This window comes from Gossypium hirsutum, chromosome D08 (assembly GCF_007990345.1).
Source record: "Gossypium hirsutum isolate 1008001.06 chromosome D08, Gossypium_hirsutum_v2.1, whole genome shotgun sequence".
NCBI classification, from domain to species: domain Eukaryota; kingdom Viridiplantae; phylum Streptophyta; class Magnoliopsida; order Malvales; family Malvaceae; genus Gossypium; species Gossypium hirsutum.
The window spans coordinates 53,111,379-53,118,324 of NC_053444.1; the positions used below are offsets into that span (position 1 = coordinate 53,111,379).

At 28.9% G+C, this 6,946-nt stretch overlaps 1 long non-coding RNA gene across 1 annotated transcript; it reads left to right on the forward strand.

The window, feature by feature from the left end:
- The first annotated feature begins 3,207 nt into the window (after window positions 1–3,207).
- Window positions 3,208–4,924, forward strand: LOC121219850 (uncharacterized). The gene is made up of 3 exons (XR_005916847.1): window positions 3,208–3,356; window positions 3,803–3,876; window positions 4,836–4,924. It is a non-coding gene; the product is annotated as an uncharacterized lncRNA (long non-coding RNA).
- Window positions 4,925–6,946: the final 2,022 nt, after the last annotated feature.

Sequence of the window (6,946 nt, forward strand, 5' to 3'; positions counted from 1 at the left end):
AGTTTCTTTATTTCTTGTGGTTATACTGACTTTGAGATGTTTTTATTCATGATTATGAACCAATTTTCTAAATACCTAATGGAGGTGAACCCTATGATGAATTCTGTCTTTTAATTTCTATTTTATGCAATAAATACTTGAATGTTGTTATCAGTTATGTGTGTTTAATTCTTGATTTAATATTTCTGGATTATTAATTCATATTTGATGTGCTCAATTCAGAGGAGGAATAGACCTTGTTTAATAGTAGATCTAGCCTAATTGAGTGGAGTTGCATGCAATCCTAAAAATAGGACGACATAAAGCTACCGAATTAGAGTCAAATCTAATAGAGAGATTCATAGATCGAGTTAATGTGATAATATGGGTTTTAAATAAAAAGAAATTTCAATTAATCAACCTAGAGTCAATTGATTTTAGTCTTGAATAGAGATATTAGTATAATTTAGGGATTTTTACGGATCAAGATATTAAGTGAATAAATTGTTTAATTCATATTGATAATCACAGATGCAGTCTAGGTAGATTCTTTCTTGGGTATTGTTTCGCTTCTTGGTTATTATTCCATTATTTTCCTGATTTGTTCTTTGTCGAGTTCTTAGTTAATTAATTTAGCTAATTTTAGTTTAATTCAATCACTTCAATTTTCCGGTTAAATAATAAAAAGACGATAATTACTAGTATTTTTAGTCCTCATGAGAACGATACCTTTGTTCACCGTAGCTATACTATTTATCGATAGGTGCACTTACCTTTGTCGAAGTTTTAGTTGGTTTCGTGGCCATCAACAAGACTTAACTAGAAATCCTTTCAATCTCCTTAAGGTTTTCTATCCAAAAACTTTTAGTACACTATTTAATTACAAAGTGAAAGAGCAAACAAATGATCAACTTTCTAATAGGTGTGTGTTTCCAAGTTTAAGCTCACTAAGAATAGAAATGAAGAAAATGAAGAACTGAAGTTCCTTCTCTTGTGTTTGATGGTTGGATATCTCTTTCATGTCTTGAAGTGTTATTGGCTTTTATTTATATCAATGAACTGAAATCTAGCCATTTGGAGTTGTTGGGAATGAATTAGAGCCATTGAAAGTGTTTAATTTTACACATTTAATGCAACTTGAAAGGTTAGGTATCGAAACCTAAAAAGGTGGTACCTATACCTTAAAGAAAAATAATAGTTAGAAATCTTTGGGTATCGATACCTCAAGGCAAGTGTCTATACCTTTAGCCTGGGTATCGATCCCTTGCTCCATAGTTTTGCAAATTTAGCTATTAACTTACCATGTATCAATACTCAGACCATTGGTAGCAATATCGAGTCCTTCAATTACATCATTAACATTTGGAGCACTTGAAAACACTTTAGGAACAACTAAAAAACATTTGATAGTATAAAACACACATAGAACGATTTTTTTTTGTTTATTTAACACTTGAAAACATTTAAGCCTTATTCAATTTAAATTTTTTATTTCAATCTTAATGATTTGTTATACCAAAATACTTAGAAAATCAAAGCTAGCACTAAAAATGACATTACCTTGAGGGACATGTGGATACTTAAATTTTTTTTTTCAAATTATGGTCTCACACCATGATTTAACAAACTGGATTGGCTCGTGAGATTATCTTCATCCATATTGGATATTGGAATAAGTGAAAAACATGTGTTATGCAGTAATCTCTTCTCTTGTTGTTATTGAGGTTGACTCATCATTGGATTCTCTTTTACTTGTAATATATAAACACTGACACACATAAATTTACATCACTTTTTTTTTGGTATATTACAAATCCGGAAAGTGGATATCATTGTCAAAGTTTGAACCTTAAATCTTAAGGTATACAAAACTTTAATTGCTTGCTCTTTTGATTTGTTGACCAAACACCACGTTTCATTTATTTTATATATGATATACACATTTCATTTTCTTTTTACTTTAAAAATGACATTTTATGGATAGGAAATAGAAGTTGCAAATTTAAATATGCATATGAGAGTCTGTTTAACTAGGTTGTAGGAAGAGTTGTTGGCACAATAAAAGATATAAATGTAAGAAAACAATAAACATAAGAAATGTTTACGTAGTTTGGACTTAACCTAGCCTGCGAAGCCTTGGTTAGTGAATCAATCCACTAAAATCTTCATAGTACTAAGAACAATAATTTAAGCCCAACTCATTATAAGAAAATTTGATATTGTATGTAGTATTAACATGTTAGTAACAATGATAATGCAATACAATGCAATAGCAGTAAGACAATAGAATACCTGTAATCAGACAAAGTTAAAAATTAGAAGAAGAATTTTGTCGAGGCTTGTATAAACAGTTTCCTTAAGACAGATTTGTCCTCTTCTCGGTGTTTTAAGTAACGTTGGACGTCTTTCTCCCAGGATACAACGAAAAATGATCACAGTATTAGCACAACAACAGTGATCAATTGAACATAATCTTGCCTTTATCTATTACCAGGAGAAATGAATTTACAAGGATTTTTTTATATTGATAGTTTTGATGATATGTTTTTGAAATCTCCTAACTTGGCTTTTTATAAAGGAGAGGAAATGAATGAAGAGATTTGTTGAAAAATTAATAGACATGAGTGAATAGAGACAATGAATGAAAAAATTCAATATGAAACCAAGAGATACATTTTTTCAAAAGATATAACTGTATGGAAAAATGCATCATTAAACCAATAGATACAATTAGCATTGTAATGACCCAAAATTCACAAGCATCGAAAAAGTACATTATCGGGCCTCCGTCTTAGTAAATCGAGTTTGAAAATAATTATTAGAAATATTTACTAGACTAGCTGTGTGTTTAATTAAGTTTTAGATAGGTGAATTTAGCTTAATTAGGAATAATTAGCAAAAAGGGATTAAATTGCAATAGAAGTGAAAGTTTAATTATAGATTAAAAGAAAATAATAGGGACTAAATAGATAATTATGTCAATTGCCAAATTTGAGACGCATAAGTATAAAAATCTAAGATTTTTATGTGTTAAAAAATGTTATTAAATTATTATTAAAATTAGTATTATTAAATTATTATTATATTTAAAATAAATAAATAAAATAAAAAAGTTGACAAATGTATGGTGCATATGAAGACATGTGGAAAAATGAAATACATATATTAGTAATTATTACATATTTACTTATCATTTAAGTAAATAATATTAAAATATATTATTATTATTAACTAGGAATAAAGTAAAAGAAAGAAACAAAGAAGAAAAGAAACAGAATAGCTAGAAAAGAAACAGAGAAAGAGACGAAAAACAGGGGAAGAAAGAAAGGAAAGAAAAGAAAAGGGGAAATTGAGATTTTTAAGCTTCAAGTTAATTGGTAAGCTAAATTTAGTCCTTTTCTCTTCATTTTGATGTTATTTTTTTGGAACCCTAGAGTTAAATACTCTTGGATTTAAGTTGAAAATTTGAAAGTTAATAGATTTTTTTAGGGTTTATGTTGAATAAATGATGGAATTGATGATTTATTTGATAGAATTCTAGTTAGAGTTGATAAAAGGATTAAATTGTGAACTAAACTATAAGTTTTGAATTTTAGGGATTAAATTGGGGAAAATTCGAAATTAGTGAAAAATGCTGAAGAAATTAGTAGATAAAATTTAGTTTGGATGAAATTTGAATAGAAATAGAGTGTGAATTAAATTGGAAAAGTAAATAAATTTAGTTAGGATTAAATTAGAATTAAAGTATAAATTAGATAGAAATTCTATTATTATTATAAATTAATGTTGTAAGTGATGGTGTAAATTATTATTATTTTCGTAGCTAACAAAGAACTCGAGGCATCGGCACATAAAGGAAAGGAGAAGGTTATTGAGGAATAATCGAGCAAAATTCGGGTTTGTATTACTATAATTCAAATTTATTTATTATTGATTGTTATATTTTAATTAAAATGCATGGTAAGTAAAATTAGGTAAGCAATTGGAATGATAATAGTGACTTGAATTGAATCAAATTAAATTGAATGATGGAAATATGTGAATATTTGAAATGTATATTGATTAAAAAGTATTAGTGATTTAAATTTGATTGAAAAATGAATTTTAAAATATGAATTAAATAAAGTGAATTAATTTATGAATATGTGTGAAAATGTGGATTGTGTATTGATAGAAAAGTGAATTGAATTGAATCAAAATATGATTATATGTGATTATTTGAAATATGTATTGGTATTAAATTGTTAATTGACTAGAAAGTGGAAAAGTGATCTTGAATTGGAAATGGAAGAGAATTGAGAATTTAAATACCCTATTAACTAGTCGGGCTAAGTCGGATATAGTTGGCATGCCATAGGATTTAGAAGAGTACGGGATTTATCGGCTTTGCCGATCAGGCACTTTACGTGTCATATATCAGGCACCTCGTGTGTCGTATCAGGCACCTCGTGTGTCGTTTCAGGCACTTATGTGTCGTATACTGATCAGGTACTATGTACCGTTTTAGGCACAATGTGCCGCACTAGTGTGATTGGGTTGGAATCTGTGTATCCGTCAAAGTCCAGATTGTTAATAGGGTGGATAATTGAAATGAGAAAATTAAATGAATTTGATCGATTGTAGTATTGAATATGAGGGTGATTGAAATTGTTACATGTGATATGTGATTGAAATTGAAGAATAACTATAAATTTTACTGTGATTGTTAAGTAATGAAAGTTTATGAATTAATTGATATTTAATAAATTGGATAATTACATGCTTGGTAATTATAATTCTTTATTGTTATTATAATTTGAATTATGGTAATACCACTGAGTATAAAATACTCAGCGTACGGTTGTTTCCGTGCGCAGGTTGTAGAAGTCAAGTATTGAGCCAGCATCCAAAACCAGACCCGACTTCAGCAAATTTGGTGATGTATATTTTCTTTTAGAATGTGGCATGTACATAGAATGTGTATAAACGTTATTATGTTTTGAATATAAATAGCTAAAAATGTTAGTATTATAAATCTAAGAATTTTAATGAAAGAAATTTATCCATTCCAAATTAATTAGTACATTGATAAATTTAAATTGATATTGAATTAATTGAGTTTGATTAGAATGCATTTAGAATAGAAAATAAGAATGTGAAATGAATTGGTTGAATTGGCTGAATTGGTTATGTTTGTAAAAATTTATGGTTTTATTTGCAGGAGGTTTAGTGTAAAAGTAAGCAGAAATGCTGCCGAAATTTTTATAAAAAAAAAGTCAATTTGTAATTTTATATGAATTTATGATTTTATCTTAATATTTCGATATTTATTTAAGAATTATTGTAAATTATCATATATGTCCGGTAATGCCTCGTAACCCTATTTCGGTGATGGTTTGGGGTTAGGGGGTGTTACAAGCATTCATCACTCAATAATTATTTTCCAACAATCCCCCACATGAATGAAATTGATGGATCAATGAGACTCAAAAACTCAAAGAGGTGATAGATTCTACGTTCGATATTTGCATAAGATAGATAGGCATCAACCCTTGAACCTTCCATTGTGAAAGTATATTTACTTTTCTAGCTGACCAGTAGACGCGATGTCATTGAACTGTTCTGCTGTTTGTGTAAACAATTATATTCCTTATGCAAATACCTCCTTGGCAAGATTTTTGGTTCTCATGGGTATGTTCATATAGCCGTGAACATCCTTCTGGTTCTACAAAGAGCTTAGAGAATTATGCCCCAATAGTTTCCTTGAAGCGACCCCACTTCACTCTCACATAAGTGACTTATGTTGTCCGTTTCACCGAAACAGACAATGGTCATTAAAAGCATTGCTTAACCTTTTCTACATTTTAATCATTGTTTTCATCATAGGAATGGACCCGGGATAAGATCTGCCACAGTGACCTCACAAGGTCTATGCAAGTAGGTTGTCCCATTGAACTTAGATCTTGGGATCTCCAGTTAACTAGGTTGAGTTTTCCTTCACATAGTGCCTTAAATATTCATGGGCTTTAGTCCCATTTCTTTCAATGTTTTATCAACTTGATTTCGGTTTATGTAACATCCCATTTTTGGTAAAATCAAAACAGTGGTTTCGTGACCACAAATTCAATTTCGAAAAAGAAATTTATTTTAATATTATTTTATGATCTACGGTACGATGATAATGTCGTATAAAAATTTTGTAAAGAAATTTTACCAATTACATGCTTATTTTGATAAAGGACCAAATTGCACAAAGTGCAAATGTTGAGTTCTAATAGCTATAGGGATTATATAGCTATGGAATTTAAAATTTGAGGTCCTTATATAGAAAATAGACTATTAAAAATGCTTAGTGGTTAAGGATGATGATTCATCCATGGAAAATTAATTAAAGAAAAGGATGAAATTGGAAAGTGAAATTTTAAAAGATGATAAATGATAAAAAATGAAAATATCATCATTTTATCATCATATTTCCCAAATAAAACATGGAAACCCTAGATAAGAGAAACTGAGCTCAAGCAAGCTATCTTGGCTTAATTGGGTAAGTATTCAAGTCCCGTTTTTAGTAATTTTCTTGTTTCCGAGATTGTAATAGCTTAATTTAGCTATCTTAGGGACTAATTTGTAAAGTTATCAAAGTACTAGGTTTTTTCATGGCTGAGTATGCATGAATTATGTAGTTTTATGGTAAAAAGGAAAGGTTGTTGATAGACAAACAACTTTTGTAAATGGAGATTTGATGAAAAATTGATTTAGGGACTAAATTGAAAAGATGTAAAATTCATGGGAAAATTTTGAATTTTATGAAATACATAGGCTGTAATTTTTACATGTAAAAATTAGCTAGGATTGGAATAAGAATTAAATTGCATGAATTTCATTTTTCGAGCCTATAGACGAAATCGTTATTAATTAAAAGTTTAGGGGCAAAATGGTAATTTTGCCTAAGATGTGACTTGAATTGAAATGGATATGAATTGATGTT